Genomic DNA, 19,108 nt, shown 5'->3' with positions numbered 1-19,108 from the left:
TTAGCGCATCCCAAAATGTAGATTCAGGAAACAGTCGGGCAGGGTTTGCCTGTGTGTGTGTCCTCCAACAGCCTGGCATAATGTAATCTCATCGCCCCTCTTACACTGAACAGGACGGAGGTGCTATTTGAAAGGAAACATTTTTTCTTCTTTTTTCTATTCCTTTTTGGTTTAAGTTTGCGCATTGGGGTCTTTTGTTCTTGGCTTAATTAGAGCGGCTTTCTCCCCAAATGCCTGGAGTTTGTCATAAATACCAAAGCAGATTTCTTTTTTTTTAATGCCGAAGATAAATGCTTGTGAAGATACCTGACAAGGTGACTTTTAACAAGCTAGATAGCTACTGCAGGAAGAAGAAGAGCTCTCAAACTTCTTCCCTTGGAGAACCCCTTGAGCGGAAGCCCTGAAGCCAAGCTTACGTGAACAGACCGGTTGTGTGGCATGGCCACTGCCTCTGGAAGGTGGGGAACCGCCTGTTTCAGAGTGCTGTTTGGAGGGAGACTGGTCTGCTAGAGCCTGTCTTTCCCAGACGCCACTTTGGTGTGGTGTGGTGGTTAGGAGTGCGGACTTCTAATCTGGCATGCCGGGTTTGATTCTGCGCTCCCCCACATGCAGCCAGCTGAGTGACCTTGGGCTAGTCACAGCACTGATAAAGCTGTTCTGACCGAGCAGTGATATCAGGGCTCTCTCAGCCTCACCCACCTCGCAGGGTGTCTGTTGTGGGGAGAGGAATGGGAAGGCGACTGCAAGCCGCTTTGAGCCTCCTTTGGATAGAGAAAAGTGGCATATAAGAACCAACTCTTCTTCTTCAGTAATATCACTCTCAGCCTCAACCACCTCATAGGGTTTCTGTTGTGGGGAGAGGAAAGGGAAGGCGATTGTCAGCCACTCTGAGACATCTTCAGGTAGAGGAAAGCCAGTTGCAACTCCGATACTTCTCCAGGCAGCATCTGGAGGTTGGGAGTCCTAAATTTAATAAAGATGGTGCTGCAATATTTTTGGGTGCTCCACCAGCACCAGCCTTTTTCCCTGACTCAAAGTGAATGGTACAACCGTGTATGCCAGCCTCCAGGCGGGACCTGAGGATCCCCTGGAAATACAGCCCCTCTCCAGACTGCAGAGATCCGTTCCCCTGGGAGAAAAGGGCTGCTCAGAAGGACAGACTACATGTCGTTCTGCTCCACTGAGGCCCCTTCCTGCCCCAAATCCTGCCCACTCCCGGCTCCACCCCCAAAGCCTCCAGGGATTTCCCAGCTCAGAGTTGGCAACCAGTTCTAGGCACTCCCCTCCCTCTTTCTCCCCTGGGTTTCTGCCTGCCGCATTCGGATTCCTTCCCACACCTTCACCCACCAGTCCCCATGGCCAAGGAGCTTTGATCCCATCCATTTCCAGGCAATTTATCCGTTCTGCAAATAAGTTTTCAAACTGATTCCGGTGCGCCCCTTTCCGTGCAGAATTTCCAAGGTGCCGTGCTTTTGTGCGAGCTTCAAGATTCCCGAAAGGTCCGTTTGTGGACGGCAACCTCTGAGATTGGGTGCGACAGCTTGTTTGTCAGGAAGTGCAAAAGCCGGACGGGGGCACCCAGGTTTCAAATGCATAACTTAAGCACATCAGCTCCCCCTTACAGGAGGCTCATGACAGTGGCCACGGCAGCCTGTCCTTCAAAATCCATCCGGAAGGTTTTGGCCTAATTCGGGATTATTGGCTGAGACCGGCGGGTGCTCATTAGCGGCACCGGGGAAAACTTCTCCCAGCCCAAACACTGACAATGAAACAAATGCCGTCAATTATTCAAAAATGCTTCTCCCGTCCTCTGGCTCACGGTTTGCAACAGTTTGCGGGGGATTTAATTGGGATGGAGTTGGTCTGCGAGCCTCTCCTCGGGTTTGCAAGGGGAGGGTAATGATGCCACCCACCTGTGGGGGAACAACAGGTTGAGCTGGCAATGAAATCATGCGCCGCGCATCCGCCTCCATAAGGCCCGGCTATGTACGGGAAGTTCGAATTGCAAGGGCCCTGGTGTCGAAAGAGCCCAAATGCCAAATGAGTAGGTCACCTTAACAAGTTTGGTGTCCTCAGGACAGGAAGGCCTGGAGGATCATTGTCCATGGGGTCACGATGGGTCGGACATGACTTCGCACCTAACAACAACAACAATGTATGTCAATCTGTCTGTCTACCTATCTAGCTGTCGATTGTGACTAAAGAGAACCGCCGCATTCAAAGGCAGTAGACCTCAGAATTCTAGTGCCAGGTGGCAACATCAAGGCCCTATACTCTGTGGTTGGTCCTCCATAGTAGCTGGTTGGCCACTGTGCAAGATGGGAGGCTGGGCCAAACAGACCACTGGTCTGATCCAGCAGGGCTCTTCTCATGTTCTCATGAAGGCCTCGGCCTCCCTGCCCTGTTGTTGGCCCTCCAGAGGAACTGGCTGGCCCCTGTGTGAGGCAGGTTGCTGGACTAGATGGACCCCTGGTCTGATCCAGCAAGGCTCTTCTGATGTTCTCATGAAGGCCTCGGCCTCCCTGCCCTGTTGTTGGCCCTCCAGAGGAACTGGCTGGCCCCTGTGTGAGGCAGGTTGCTGGACTAGATGGACCCCTGGTCTGATCCAGCAAGGCTCTTCTGATGTTCTCATGAAGGCCTCGGCCTCCCTGCCCTGTTGTTGGCCCTCCAGAGGAACTGGTTGGCCTCTGTGTGAGGCAGGATGCTGGACTAGATGGACCCCTGGTCTGATCCAGCAGGGCTCTTCTCTTGTTCTTACCCTCCACATTCAGAGGCACGACGTCTCTGAATCCCAGAGTCAGGAGGCAAAATTCGGAGTAGGGAGATCTTGGCCATTATGCCTTCATTGGACCTCCAGCCTCCCTGGGCCCACCTGGAGGTTGGCATCACTATAGCCCATGGATGCTTTAGGCTGATCCTGCATTGAGCAGGGAGTTGGCCTATATGGTCCCTTCCAGTTATGTGATTCTATGACTCTCCCTCATGAGGGTCTCAGGCCTGGTTGGACCGTTTAGTTATCCTGCAGGCTACCTGGCTGAAGGAGAGGGCAAGAGAGGGGGGAGACCTAGGGTGCTGTTAGCCCTTTCCCCTCCCTAGTCTGAGGCCTGTTGAGGCCAAGAGGGACTCTGGGGAGTGTGTCAGCCTCCCCGAACCCTGACAGCAAATCAGACACTAACACAGCACAATCCCAAGCTCAGTTCTGCCTGTCTAAGCCTTCCTGGCAGTCTTCGAAGGCTATCACTCTGCTTAGCATAATACTGCCAGGTTCTTTTCTCCGGGGGAAGGCTTCACACTTAGTTAAGCAGCGTGGTCGGACACAGCCCTTCGGGTGTTCTCATTCCCACTCGTGAGCTTTCACCTGTGCGGTCGCCTGACATCCCCTGAGAGCCCATCTGTCTTTGAAGAGCCGGCTATGGGAAGAGATAAAGTAGCTGGCTATGCTCGCTGCATTTTTATTAACACACCGGTAATGTGGGTCACCTTTAAAAAAAAATGAATACGTTTCCTGGATAAATGAAGAAAGATGGTTGTGGAGTTCTTAGAAGCAAATAATTGACTTCGGCACCGAGGAGGACGTGTTTTTAAACTAATGGTGTTTGATTCCTCCAAGTCAGTGGCTCTTTTCTTCTTCTTTTTTTTAAGTCTCCATGGGGAATGGAATGGCTTCTTGAAGTCTAAACAGTTTTATCAATAAACACCTGCTGCAGCGCTTGCTGCAGATATACAGATCTTATATTTAATGTGGGGTGCTGTGGCTCAGTGGTAGAGCCTCTGCTTGATATGCAGAAGGTCCCAGGTTCGATCCCTCGCATCTCCAGTGAAGAGGACTAAGGAATAGGTGATAGGAAAGGCCTCAACCTGAGGCCATGGAGAGGGGCTGTAGCTCAGTGGCAGATTCTCTGCTTGGCATGCAGAAGGCCCCAGGTTCAATCCCCAGACATAGCCCTTTGGGTGTTCTCTCCCCAAAGAGAAACACCATCTCGTTGTGTTTGCAAATATAGTTTCATCAAGATACATTTTGCTTTCTGTGTGCAAGACAACATGTCAAACGTGATGTAAAAAGAAGGTGGTTTTTTTCACACATTGTGGGATTTTTTTGCAGGTTTTTAAAAAATCCATGCATGCATGCATACACTTCGATAAGGAGGGAACACTGCAAACAAAATAGAGCAAACAAGCATCTTCCCATCCTGAAAATTATTTCAGTCATTAATGAAGAGCCGCTGGGATATAGAGCTGAAGAGTGTCCGGCTGGTATTTGGGAAGCCCGGGTTCAAATCCCCACTCCCGCCATGGAAACTTACTGGATCAGTCACAGTCCCTCAGCCTGACCTACCTCACAGGGTTCTTGTGAGGATAAAACGCAGGGCATAGTGCTGTTTAGCTGCTTTGGGTCTCCCTTAGGTGCAAATGAATTAAGATGATGATAAATCTATATATCTATATATCTATCTCTATCTCTATCTCTATCTCTATCTCTATCTCTATCTCTATCTCTATCTATCTCTATCTCTATCTCTATCTCTATCTCTATCTCTATCTCTATCTCTATCTATCTATCTATCTATCTATCTATCTATATCTATATCTATCTATCTATATCTATATCTATATCTATCTATCTATATCTATATCTATATCTATATCTATATCTATCGATATCGATATCGATGTAGATATGTAGATATGTAGATATGTAGATATGTAGATAAATGCGGAGAAAATCTAGAACAGGTTGGAAAAGGAAAAATCCACTCAACCCCCGTAGAAATAGAGGAGGAGGAGAAGGAGGAGAGCTGGTTTTTATACCTCACTTTTCACTACCTGAAGGAGTCTCAAAGCATCTTACAATTGCCTTCCCTTCCTCTCCCCACAAAACAAACCCAATGCTGTAGGTGAGGCCGACAGAGCTCAGAGAGAACTGGGACTGGCCCAAGGTCACCCAGCTGGCTGCTTGTGGAGGAGTGAGGAATCAAGCCCAGCAATTCAGATTAGAGCCACCACCCTGGCTGGCGCTGGCTGATTCTGACTTCTTCTGCTGGTCTGTAATTGGGGTGGGGCTGAAGCTTGATTGTGACTGTAACCGTTGCCCGAGGAGATTCCCAGACACCCAGCTGCCTCTTCAGAGCTGCACAGAGAGCGCTTGGCTTCTGCCAGCCTCCCTCTCCACTGTTGCCACCCCCCTATGTAGGTTCTTGGCATGCTTATTCCAGCAATGCCCCTGGAACCAATTAACAGTAAATTATTTAGATTAACAGCTGTTCTCCACTTCTTCACAGCTGTGCATGTAGATTTCTGCACCAGGATGAATGAATGAATGAATGAATGGATGGATGGATGGATGGATGGATGGATGGATGGGTGGATGGATGGGTGGGTGGGTGGGTGGGTGGATAGAGGGAGGGAGGGAGGGAGGGAGGGAGGGAGTTTCATATATATATGAAACTGGATTTCCAGCTCTGACTTTCGCAAGTCTTTTTTAATTCTATTTTTCTCCCCCCTGGTTCCTATTTCCCCGACGCGACTGTATCCTATTACGCGCAATGACTTCCACTGCTACAACCAATTCATCAGCTGGGATATTTGACTGAAAATCTTTGCTTGAGTTGAAACAATGCCTGCAATTAATCAAACCGCAAGGTTGGTTGTTGTTGTTGTTTTGTTTGTTTGTTTGTTCTACCCAAAGGGCTTGTTTTGAACACCTCCCCCAAATCCATCAGAAGTAACCTCTGGGAAGATAAATTCAGGTGGCCAGGCGTGTTGGTCTGGAGCAGTAAGAAAAGGTTGCAATCCAGGGGCACCTTTAAGACCAATGTGATTTTATTCAAGGCATAAGCTTTCGTGGGCCTGATGTATCTTTGCCACTGAGGAAGAAAGCATGCTCGCGAAAACTTATAACTTGAATAAAACCTCGTTGGTCTTAAAGGAACCCCAGGATTCTAACTTTGTTCTGCTGCTTCAGACCAACATGGTCCCGTCCCCCACCCCATCCCCCAAATTTATCCGGAGGCCGAGATTGGGTTAAAACTTGGGCCCCAAAGCTCAGAGTCCAAAATTCCTAGCGTCGACATCCAATTGGATCTCCACAGTCCAGCGGTAGGAACCGAGGATGATTTACTTCCAGGTCAAAGGGCAGAGCTGAGCAGGGAGGCCCGGCCATCAAAATGGCTTCCTTTCGCCTATAGAAGAAAGTTTGAGAACCACCCGCCAAGGCTCCTTGGGGGTTTTGCACTGACTTTTTATCCATGCAAAAATATGAATAGAGCGGGGGGTTCCTCCCCCCACCCAAAATCCTAAAGGAATCTGCTTTTGATTAAAAACAAAAAAATGACTCCAGTGAATGGTTTTTGCAGCGTCGTTAGGAGCCTCATTTTCCATCGCTAGGCAATCTGTGCCAATTGTCTTTTGCTCCGTTCGGAGGGAAGATGGAGTTTCTTTTGACATTTAAAAAAAAAAAACCACAAGGCAGAGAGAGCCGCCGTCCCTTCCTTCCTTCCTCCCCACCCACCCCCTCTTTGGTTTTTCTTTCTCTCTCCCCCCCCCCTCCTCTTTTATTACTCAATTCCTTCTGCAGCTGCCACGGTGCTATTTACATTTTGTAGATCTCAGCTGCATTCACAATCACCTTTGCTGACAAATGCCCATAAAAGAGATGAAAAGATAAGCTTTTTGGGAAGGGGTGCAGTTGGCAACTTGAGATTCTCAAAGGAACTTCTCACCTCCCCCACCTCCCCCACCTCCCCCACCTCAGAAGAAGAAGAGTTGGTTTTATACCCCACTTTTCAAAGCACTGACAATCACCTTCCCTTCCTCTCCCCACAACAGACACCCTGGGAGGTAGGTGGGGCTGGGAGAGCTCTAAGAGAACTGCTCTGCAAGAACAACTCTAACAGAATTGTAACTGGCCTAAGGTCAACCAGCTGGCTGCATGTCACAGAGTGGGGAATCTAACCAGGTTCTCCAGATTAGGCCGCTGCTCTTGACGGCTACACCAAGCTGGCCCAGTCGAAATCATGAAGTCAGCATGACTTCTCGCTTGTCTACGGCTTCATTATAGTCTTTGGCCACCTGGCACCAGGTGGTCTCCCCAATCCCATCAGGTAGCTCGCTTGATGGGATGCTCCAGAAGATGACGACAACCACCTCTGTTGCCCCCTTCCAAGAGACATTATTTTGAATCTCTCTTTCCTCCTGTCCCAGTTCCCAGTTCCATTTCTTTAAATGCATTCCTTGTGACAATGAACGAACAATGCTTTATTTTCTCTCCCATTTTCTGTTTCTCCACGCTGATGGGTTTCTGAGAAGAGGCTCCCATTTCCCCCCAGAAAAATGTTCTAGTTTCTGAATGGTGTTTATCCGCACATACAAATGACTACCATACGCTTCACCCCTCGAAAATCACATGCCTCACATCCATCGTGCAAAGGATCCCATTTAAAAATGGAGAATTGTAACCACAGCATGGAAAGCGATGGAAGACAAAGCACTTCCTTTATCCCTGCTGCTCAGGCAACCGTCCCCCCCCCCCACCCGCCACCTTTTCCTTTGCTATCCATTTGTAAAACAAGCTGACATAACTTCATTGGCAAGAGCTTTTCTTAAACTAAAGTCTTGTGATGTAGCTACCTTGGAGGGATGTCTGGGTGGATTTCCACTTTGTGCATCCCCTGGAGGTTCCTGGCAAGCTCAGGACACAAGGACGGGGCTGGATCTCAACGGACAAGCTACCCGATCTTGTGCAAGAAAGGAATCTGGATGTCGTTGTGGTTAAGAGGAGCGGCTTCTAATCTGGGGAGCCAGGTTTGACTCCCCGCTCCCCCACTTGCAGCCATGCTCGTCACAGCCCTGATAGAGCAGTTCTGACTGAGCAGTCCTGTGAGGGCTCTCTTAGCCTCGCCTACCTCGCAGGGGGCCTGGGGAGAGGAAGCTGATGGTAAGCTGCTTGGAGAATCCAAGGCCGAGATAATTGCTTAAGCGGAGAGTCGCCACTTATTAAATCACCGAGAAGTTGTCTCAACTGAGCCCTCAGCGAATGCTGTTTGTCAATGAACTCCCCTGTAGTTCCTAACAGAGCAAACGGCCATCCATCACTTGTACCATTTTGGGGAAACTGAAGGCGATCCGTTTGACAGGCCTTCTCAGCTGCTCGGCATGAAACAAACAGACCAAGTGACTGGCTCGTGGCTGACTCCCGCTTTGGAATACAGCATTTTTGACGGCGGTTTTGCAGCAAAATGCGCAGCATCCCTCGCCAAACTGGATGATTTCTGGTCTGAATTCTTGCCTCATTTGCAGTGTGGATTCTTACCAGGGAAGGTAGGTGATGCTGATGGTTTAAATTTTTTTTTTTAACATTCTCTATGACTCGCTGGCGGCGTGATGCTATTGATCGAATGAATGAATGAATGAATGAATGAATGAACGAACAAATGAATGAACCACAATGAATGAATGAACGAATGAATGAATGAATGAACGAATGAATGAATGCACCAGAATGAATGAACGAACGAATGAATGAACCAGAATGAATGAATGAACAAACAAATGAACCAGAATGAACGAATGAATGAATGAACCTGAATGAATGAACCTGAATGAATGAATGAATGAACCAACGAACCAACGAACCAACAAACCAGAATGAAGAATGTTGAACGTTCCGAGCTCTACCTCTGGCCAAGCAGCAAGAGGTTTCAAGATGCTTAAGCTTTTTGTATCTGATTGTTTTCAAATCACAAAATGGTGACCCTGATTTGAGTTCTGCTTTCGACCACCCCCTCCACCCCCACCCCCCAAGTATGTACAAGAACAGTCTTCGTCAAGTCAAGTTGTCATGGTAATATCATCAGGCAGAAACTAGGGATAATGAGAATGAAGCCTATTCACATAACACACACACACACACACACACACACCGCGCTTAGGAGAATAAAGGAACAACATTGGGAGGACCCCCAAATTTCTGCACCGTGAACAAGCTACTTCCTTTCTTGCAAACACAAAGGAGAAAGTGTGCTCCATATCATAAAGCCATAGCAAGAACTATTTGATTGTTCTTTGTTGCCAAGAGACATGGGAAAGGAGACTCTGCGTTCCCGGCCCACACAGAAAATTGAGGCTCAGTTTGAGGCTGCAGACAGGAAGCAGGAACCTGGGGGCTGTGGGAACCTGTTCCCTTTACTGAATTTTCAGATTTCATGAATTCGCCCCCCCCCTCCTTTTTAAAGAACTGTCTCACCAGCTTAGAATCATAGAATCATAGAGTTGGAAGGGAACTCCTGGGTCATCTAGTCCAACCCCCTGCACTATGCAGGACACTCACAACCCTCTCGCTCATCCACTGTCACCTGCCACCCCCCTTGAACCTTTAAAGAATCAGCTTGGTGTAGTGGTGAAGAGCAGCCATGGCCTCTGATCAAATAAAGAGTTAAAAATGGGGGGTGGGGGGATAACAGAAATCCAAATCGTAGCATGATACTAGGCCTCACAACTTTCAAAAGATATTCATCGAGATCTCGTGACACGTTTCCCCTCAGTCGCCATTTGGGAGATTCCGTTCCTCAACCAGCGTCAGCAGATCTATGGGAAAGAAAACCAACACAAATTGTTGGTAGGTGTCGATCGGAACCAGGTAGCCCAGGTTGGCCTGGTCTCGTTAGATCTTACAAGCTAAACAGGGTCAGCTGGAGAGTGTTTGGATGGAAGACCCCACAAAAATACCAAGGTCCTGACATGAAGGCCAGCAATGGCAAACCACCTCTGAACGTCTCTTGGCTTGAAAAACCCTAGGGGATCTCCGTAAACTGGTTGCAACTTGGCAGCGTATGTGCTTCAGAAACGTGGCCGCCCCGGTGAGTCCTCACAGGCCTTCTGCTTGTCCCATTGTAATGACTGTCGAAACGATGCATAAATAACGGGGGGGGGGATGATGCTGAGGAAGAAAAGGACCATCAAGGAGAGCGACAGATATGGAGACGGACCGAAGCGGACGACAACAACAATGCGCGAAATCCAGACGCATAGAAAACACTCGTAGCAGCCAGGCCCGAATGGCGACGTTAAGAATAGGCGAGTTTTGTAACTAAGGCTGATGGAGGAAAACATTGAAGAGAGACCTTTCCCGTCGCCTGAGTCTTGCTTTCAGATGCGGGGCGTTCGTAATTGAATCCGAGGGTTTCATAAACCTGGCGCGAGGCTATTAAAACAGATCCAAGTCGTGTGCGAATCAATGTCTGGTGCCTTTGTAATTCGAGGGAGGCTTGTTACGGGCCGCGTTTTGCCATGCTGACAATAAGGGGGACCATTTTTCAATGCTGCGCATAAGGTACAAAGATGCCGCAAATTTAATTCCATATTTAAGGGAGCAATTTCAATGCTTCAGCCTTCTCGAAAGAATTGGGGAGATTTTGAGGCTTGGAGCATTTTGTGCAGTTATCTTTTCTTTAAGGTGGTCGTTATGGAAGTCTAATGCGCTCATTTCACATCCTTGTCAGCATCCCAAAACAAAGCAGCCTCCCCTCCTTCATCTCCCTCTGAGGGCCAGGTTGACTGATTTATGTATTTCTTTCATTTAAAACATTTTTATGCCATCTTTTTTACCCCATCCAGATCGGTGAGTTCTGTCAGTTCTGTCAGAGCTCTCTCCTCCCCACCTCCCTCACAGGGTGTCTGTTGTAGGGAGAGGAAAGGGAAGGCGACTGTAAGCCACTTTGAGATTCCTTCGGGTAGAGAAAAGCAGCATATAAGTACCAACTCTTCTTCTTCTACAGAGCTCTTTCAGCCTCCCCTCCCTCACAGGGTTGTTGTGGATAGAGGAAAGGGAAGGCAATTGGAAGCCGCTTTGAGACTCATTCAGGTAGAGAAAAGCGGCATATAAGAACCAACTCTTCTTCTTCAGTAATCTCAGGGCTCTCTCAGCCTCACCCACCTCACAGGGTGTCTGTTGTGGGGAGAGGAAAGGAAGGTGATTGGAAGCCACTTTGAGACTCCTTTGGGCAGTGAAAAGTACAAAACCCAACTCTCCTTCATTTTTTGTTTGCTTGCAGTGATTCTGTCTGCCTATCCCCCCCCCCCCCCGTAAATATTTGTATTTGGGCCTCAGGAAATTAGCATTATGGAATTGACCCCGCAGAACTTTTCTGCTGGTGTTAATGTTTTCCTCTTGAGTAAGAGGCACGTCCCCTAAAAGAAAACTTCTCACACAGGAGATATACACCACTGTGCATAGAAGCATTCTGTGAGATCCAACCAAATGCATCGATTATCCCTATAAACATGGTGGGCTGTCTAAATGCGGCATGCATTGCACAGAAGAACACTAACATGCGTGCCCAATATGCATAAATCTACTATCCTGCCAGTAAAAAAAAAAAAGGGAAAGCAGAGAGTAAAACAGGAATAAATATCAAAAGGTACTCAGTTGAGAAGGTTTGCTCATCCCTTGGGAAAGGACGACATCACAACACAGCAGAAGTGAGTTGAAATGTTATTGTGGTAGAGCCATGGATGAGGATCTGCCAATCTTTGGCAGCAGGTCTGCTGTGAGTGGAACGTAGACGTCTGACCTAGGGCAGAATAGGACTGAAAATGGCGTTTCCAAATGTTTTCGTGCAGTGGAAGCATAGTGCTTGTCCAAGACAGCTGGCTGCAAGAATGGAAAACAATGTAGAATCCTAGAGTGGGAAGAACCATACAGGCCATCTAGTCCCACCCCCTGCTCAATGCAGGATCAGCCTCAAGCATCCAGAAGAAGGATCTGTCCACCCGCTGCTTGAAGATGGCCATTGAGAGGGAGCTCCCTACCTCTTTAGACAGCCCATTCCATTGCTGAACTAGACTCACAGAACCCTAGAGTTGGAAAGGGCCAGACAGGCCATCTGGTTCAACCCCTTGCTTGATGCAGGATCAGCCTAGAATCCTTGAGCTGGAAGGGTCCAGAAAGGCCATCTAGTCAAGCCTCCGGGGAGGGCGGTATATAAGTATGATAAATAAATAAATAAATAAGCCCCCTGATCAATGCAGGTTCAGCCTCAAGCATCCAGGAGAAGGATCTGTCCAGCTGCTTCTTGAAGACTGCCAGTGAGGGGGAGCTCCCCACCTCCTTAGGCATTCGACTACATGTAATTCTTGGCACCAAAAGGCCTGGGGAAGAACAAACAAATGAGAAGACCCAAGCCAACAAATGAAGCGAGACACCGTTCATCAGTGCCCAAGTCTTCACCACATCTGGCCATCCTCTTTCTCCCCCTGTCTCTCTCTCTCTTCTCATTTTCGGCTTGCCCCCTCCCCCCAGCCACCCGAATCACCAGCAAGCCAATTTCAATATTCAAATGCCATTAGACAGAAAGCGTGCTTTGAAATCCGGGGCAAAGGAACATATGGAAATTGTCACCGTGAGGAGAAGGAGGCGGCAAGACGAGAATAGGAATCAGCCGCCGTGCGCTATTGAAATGAGGGCCATTATCGGTGCTTTTTTTTCCCGAAACGGGACATGATCCGATTGGTAATTCGGTTAGCTGTTCGACGCGAGAGGGCCGAGCAGCCCGAGGCACGCCAGCTCAGGATGCAAAGGATTAAGAAAACAAAGAGTCTGTGTCGGTTGTAATTTTCCGATAATGCTTTCCGGATTTGACACTTACTGCCCGTCGCCGAAAGCCCTCTCGCCGGCGCATTGTAAATATTGTTTACGGGCCCAGTTCTCCGGCAGCCTCGCCGCTCGTGGACTTCTTGGTCACTGCTGAACAACACACAATTGATCTCTCCTGCCGTACGCTCCTTGCCTCACCTGCTGGCGGGAAACGAGGGCTCTCGTTTATGACTCTCCTTATTGCTCAGAATCTCCATTACAACAAAAATCTAATAGAGTGGAGTGTGTTCGGCTGGTTTCCTGCCGTCGCCGCATCCGTGCTCTTTCTGCACAAGAGGCCTTTCCTCTTTTACGGTAACTGTTTGGGAACGACGAGCGCAACTCGAACAGGTGGGCCGGAGGGTAGCGACTGAGACGGCTCTCAAGGTTCACGGCTCGGCTCAAGAGTCAGATGAACAAAATATTTTAGAAGAGTCAGTTCTTATATGCCACTTTTTCCTGCCCGAAGGAGGCTCAAAGCGGCTTACAGTCGCCTTCCTTTTCCTCTCCCTACATCAGACACCCTGTGGGGTGGGTGAGGCTGAGAGAGCCCTGATATCACTGCCTGATCAGAACAGTTTTATCAGAGCCCTGGCGAGCCCAAGGTCACCCAGCTGGCTGCATGTGGGGGAGTGCAGAATCGAACCCGGCATGCCAGATTAGAAGTCCACACTCCTAACCACTACACCAAACTGGCTCTTTATTAATAAACAATATTTTATTTCGGTATTAACAGCCGGGACCCAGCCTACCGAGTTATGATCGTCTTAGGATTTTAATTAAGCGTTTGCTTGTGCTAGGTCAACAGGAAGCAATAGATGCTCTTTTCTAAAAAAAAGTACATTTCGGTTTATTTTAAAAGTTCAATTTGAGAAACTGGGGAGCATGGGGAGGGGGGTGCTATTTGTTTATTGACGTCCTTTGGTGCCCACAACTTCTCGGTGGATCAACTCCGCACACAGGAGATTGAAGGCCACGAAAAGCTACCTCCCTTAACAGTCAGCCAAGAGATGTTTGGAGGTATTCTTCAAAGGTCGCTCTTTCAAGGGCTAGCCATGGCAGACCCTGCTGTACACTGAATCAGATCCTCGATCCAGCAAAGTCAGTATTCCTGATTCGAATTGGCAGGGTCCAGGGTCTCAGTCTGAGATCTTTCAGATCTCCTATTCCCTGCTGATTTTCACTGGAGATCCCGGGGACTGAACCTGTGTGGTGGTTGGTGTCTGCTACCGACCGCCTGACCAACGAGAGGATGTGGATGCTGCACTTTGTGAGCAGCTTGAGAAAATATCCAAGCGGCAGGACCTTGTCATCATGGGTGACTTCAATTTCCCAGATGTGTGCTGGGAAACAAACTCTGCGAAGCGTCCTCAGTCATGCAACTTTCTGACCTGCCTGGCTGAGAAGCATGGAGTCTCGTCTCCCTCCCACCACATGTGGCTCAAAGGCTTGGTTGAAGCTGATCAGGACCTTGGATAGCTCAGGATCCAGCCCTGTACCTGGCTTGCTTCCTCCTCAGATGCGTCTAGGGCAGGGGTAGTCAAACTGCGGCCCTCCAGATGTCCATGGACTACAGTTCCCATGAACCCCTGCCAGCATTCGCTGGCAGGGGCTCCTGGAAACTGTAGTCCATGGACATCTGGAGGGCCGCAGTTTGACTACCTCTGCTCTAGAAGGTGCTAACCAAAGCACAGGGTCTGTGGTCCAGCGACCCAGCTATCATTGCACAAGGCTAGCAATAGCTTTTCAGGCGAAAGCCCGACTTGCTTATGTTGGAATACGCAAGATCTGCAGGGAGCATGTTTCAAAAACACATGAGGAAGGTGGGGCTAAGAGAGCTCCGAGAGAACTGTGAGTTGGTTTTTATGCCCTGCTTTTCACTGCCCGAAGGAGTCTCCAAGTGGCTTTCGATCTCCATCCCTTCCCTTCCCCTCGACAGACACCCTGGGAGGTCGGTGGGGCAGAGAGAGCTCTGAGAGAACTGTGACTGGCCCAAGGTCACCCAGCAGGCCTCCCGTGGAGGATGAGTGAGGAATCAAACCCAGATTTCCTGATTAGAGGCACCGCTCTGAGCCAACGCACCAAGCAGGTTCTCAGATGTTTACAGGTGGCTTGCCATTGGGTGCCTTCCACTGTGGTTTCCCATCCACGTACTAGGCAGTGCCCCTGCTTTGCTTCCAGGATTTGATGAGGTAGGGCTGCCCTTAGATATCCAGATTTGGTCGTCCCCAACCTTTTAAGGCAGGGATTAGATTCTTTTCAGACACGCTCGGCGTTTTCTTCCTTCCTTCCTTCCTATTTTCGGCCTTTTGTGTTTTCCTCCACGGCGCTCGAGTGTCCTGTTAACACCAAGGCAGGGGCCATTTTTGATGTCATCCGCCGACGGTTGTTATTTTGGTCAGGGGAAAAAGGCAGCGCTGAGCACTCCACAAAAGAACCGCCTGCCTCCCCATCAAACCCGGCCAGCGCAGCGTTCGTTAACGTCCCCCCATTCTCGAGCGCCGCTTGAAAAAAGCCCTCGGAGAGGGAAGGTCGAGGGCTGCAGAACGCGCCCGATGGGTTCCCTCGATAATTGCTGAAAATGTAATCGCAATATCTTCTTTTTAAAAAAATGTGTTTTTTTTCCTGCGTTCTAATAAGCACAGCACGGCAGAGCCTGTTTCTCTCTGTGCGGCCTCCGCATCAAGAGGGTCTCTTCTTGGGAACGAGGAGTCAGCAGATCAGCCGGCAAGGTTGCCGATTAGCCATTGTGCAAACAGAACAATGGGATTTCAATTCTGCCACAAGCTGACTCCCTCGTTGCATTAAATGGTGCCTGGAAGCCAGACTGCACATCGGCCATTAGCGCCAAGGGCCTTGGGTGAGCATTGCGGCAGATCAGGCAGAGGTGAAGGGTGCTAACTTCCAGGTGGGGCCTGGAGATCTTCCGGACGACAGAGGTCACTTCTCCGGGAGAAAAGGACAGTGCTGGAAGGGCGCCTTTACGACCTTCTAACCTGCTGATGTCCCTCCCAGCTTGTGGTTGAGAGCAGCGGCATTTAATCCGGATAACTCCTCCCTCTTGCAGCCAGCTGGCGACCTTGGACCAGTCTCAGTTCTCTCAGAGTTCTCTCCACCCCACCTCCCTCAAAGGGCATTCTGGGGAGGGCAAAGGAAGGTGATGGTAAGCCACTTTGATACGTAAGGCCTACTGGGTGACCTGGGGCAGTCCCAGTTCTCTCAGAGCTCTCTTACCACCACCTACCTCACAGGGTATCTATTGTGGGAAAAGGAGAGAAAGCTTTGAAACACATGAGACCTGCTGGGCCACCTTGAGCCAGTCCCAGTTCTCTCTCTCAGCCTCACCTACCTCCCAAGGTGCCGGTTGTGAGGAGAGGTAGGGAAGGCCTTTGTAAACCACTCTGAGACTACCCCAGCTCTTCTTGTTCTTCACCTCCAGATCTCTAGAAATTTTCCAAACTGAAGCTTCATACCCTGAGTCGGGATTTGAACTTGGTCGTGAAAGCCTATTCTAACCCTTTTAGCAAGCTCTAACATTTCCCTTGCAGCCGGTGAATTTTATTTTTATCTGTTTTCAAGCTGAGGAAGGCCCTGGTTCCTTCCAACCTTTGCCATAAAACGGCTATGAAGCACCGTTCAGCGTCCTGACGGCTGGTGAGGATAACCCATTCTGGAATCACCGGAGTGGTGGGGAATCTCCCTTTCTGTTTCCTTAAATTTTAATTTTAAAAAAACAGCAATGTTCTAGTGTTTTTGTTCTAGCTGATTGTTTTGGCTTTGGAAAAGGTGTGTTGGGGGAAACGTACTCGGCTGCCGCATGGCTGTGAGTCGTGGCGTTTGTCTTAATTGCAGCATTTCTTTGGCGGCAATGCTGGAAGCGTTTTAACAATTCTTTCGGCGGCATTTTGCTATCGTTTCGGTACTTTTGCAATCTCCTCGCAGGGCCCACTGGAGCCTCGTGGTGGGAGGTAATTATAATTATGCAATTACGCAATTATAAACACAAAACAAGGGAACGACTCCCCGAAATATACCCAGAATCGATCATGCAAAAGAGCGAGAGCCGCAGAATAGATTATACAAAGTGTAGGCGAACGGGCCGTTGTACGTATCACCGAACTCAGCTTGCGTTCCCGTGGAATTTTAATTATTTTTTAAATGTAGGTTCCACAACTGCATCTGTTCTGCATGAAGAAGCCCAATGCATCGGCCCGTCTGGAGGTTTCTTCCCATCATGCCACAATTTACAGAGTGGGGTTGCCAAATTCCAGGTAGGGGCTGGAGTTCTCCCAGAATCGCATCTATCTTCTCACCACAGGCTCTTCCCTCTCTGTTCTCCTCCTCTAAAATCTTTAGGAACTTCCACGAAACAGCCGCACTTTCAGACCCAGCCTTGGCACTCCGAGCCCTTCTTGGGTCCCTTTTTCTCCTTCAGTCTTCTAAGCTGTAGACTGGGATTCCCCCCATGGGTCGCACTGGACCTGTCCATGTTCTGAATCATGCCTTTTATGCACAGTCTACCTCTCTGGTGTTTAGAGTCCTAGAGTCCCCCCTCCCCAGCAGCCCTTTTCTCCAGGGGAACTGACCTCTGTAGCCTGGAGAGGAGCTGCGATTCCAGGGGATCCCCAGGCCCCACCTGGAGGCTGGCCTCCCTGCCTGAGAAGCAGCCCTTTTCTCCAGGGGAACTTCCAACAGAAATCAGGGTACCACCCGAAGACAAGATGCGATCCGGCTTGTCAGCTGCCAATCGGATTTCTAAACACGCACCCGTCTCCCGTCGCCTCACATTAGAGCCCTAAACAAACGTATCTTCGGCCAAGGAGGACAACACATTTTGACACCGAGAGACAGCGTGAGAACGATATCATTATCCGGAGCTTCTGCAGGGGGCAACCACTGCCAACATAACTGAAGGACCATGATGCGCATGTGCTAGCTTTCAAGATGCCACAGGACATGCGCGCCTGCTCCGACATGTGCGAGAACCCACCTCCCCTGCTTCAGTCCCCCCCCCATACACATACGTGTATGAAGCTGCCTTATCAGACCAATGGGCCATCAAGGTCAATATCTCCTACTCAGGCTGGCAGCTGCTCTCCTGTGTCTCAGGCGGAGGTCTTCCACGTCACCTACAAACAGACCATTTTAACTGGAGTTGCTGGGAGCTGAACCTTGGACTAGGGGGCATGCAAAATCTGTTAAGGCGGTATATTTCGGTTCAGGTTCGTTGGGCCTGAAAAAATCCCAGGCTTTCTGAAAAAATCGCAGATCCCCACCAGTATGGGATTCGGAATCTGCGACTTTTCAGAAATCCCGGATTTTTTGCGTCCGACAAGCCCAAGAAGAAAGATACCAACTAAATCAGTTCTGCAGGGCTTGTAAGACAAACTTATTCCACTTGGTTTATGGCCGAGGCCCAAAATAGCATCCAGCATGGAAACTGGTCTCATCGCTAGGGGAGGGGGGAGAAGAGACGGAAGGCCAGCTCCTGCTAAATCTCCCCCCTTTTGGGACTTAGCCAGAGGCATGAATTGTAGTCGTTGGAATGTTTTAAAGTTTTAACATTTGTATACGTTTTAATGCTGTTAAAACATTTAAACCTGCCTGGGGGTGGGGGGGGGGATGAAACCTTCTTCTTCTTCTACACTAGGATGGCCAAACAGTGAATCATAGAATCATAGAGTTGGAGGGGACCTCCTGGGTCATCTAGTCCAACCCCTGCACCGTGCAGATCACTCACAATCTACCTACCCCTCATCCACTGTCACCAGCCACCCCCTTGAGCCTTCACAGAATCAGCCTCTCTGTCAGATGGCTCTCCAGCCTCTGCTTCAAAATTTCCAAAGAGGAAGAACCCACCACCTCCCGAGGAAGCCTGTTCCACTGAGAAACCACTTCGCAAGGAATTTCTTTTGAATTAATTTCATCCCATTGGTTCTGGTCTGCCCCTCTGGGGCAAAACAACTCTGCTCCACCCTCTATATGGCACCCTTTTAAAAACTTGAAGATGGTTATCAGATCCCCTCTCAGCCGCCTCCTCTCCAGGCTAAACAAACCAAACTCCCTCAACCTTTCCTCCTACGTCTTGGTCTTCAGACCCCCTACTTACGGCAGCATGGAGATCAGTCAGCCCCCCAGACAGATTCAGCTCCCCCTCCTCAGGGTCGCTCCGGGAACTTGGTATAAAGCAGCCTTGTGTGTTTATGCGCAATGCGCCCATGTCCGTGCCATGGCCTTCTGGTATGAGTGACGACCTTTGGATGGGAGCCCCCCTCTGTGGCCACGTCCAGAAAACTATCTCGGGCTTGCTGAACAGTTTAATTCAGGGGTAGTCAAACTGCGGCCCTCCAGATGTCCATGGACTACAATTCCCATGAGCCCCTGCCAGCAGGGGCTCATGGGAATTGTAGTCCATGGACATCTGGAGGGCCGCAGTTTGACTACCCCTGGTTTAATTCCTTCCCCTTCCACTCACCCCCC

General features: G+C 49.4%; 1 non-coding gene across 1 annotated transcript; it reads left to right on the top strand.

Annotated features, from left to right (window-relative positions):
* The first annotated feature begins 3,745 nt into the window (after positions 1 to 3,745).
* On the top strand, positions 3,746 to 3,817 carry TRNAI-GAU (transfer RNA isoleucine (anticodon GAU)). The gene has a single exon. It is a non-coding gene; the product is annotated as a tRNA-Ile (tRNA).
* Positions 3,818 to 19,108: the final 15,291 nt, after the last annotated feature.

This window comes from Paroedura picta, chromosome 13 (genome assembly GCF_049243985.1).
Source record: "Paroedura picta isolate Pp20150507F chromosome 13, Ppicta_v3.0, whole genome shotgun sequence".
Lineage (NCBI taxonomy): Eukaryota > Metazoa > Chordata > Lepidosauria > Squamata > Gekkonidae > Paroedura > Paroedura picta.
This window is presented reverse-complemented; position numbering and strand designations above follow the sequence as displayed.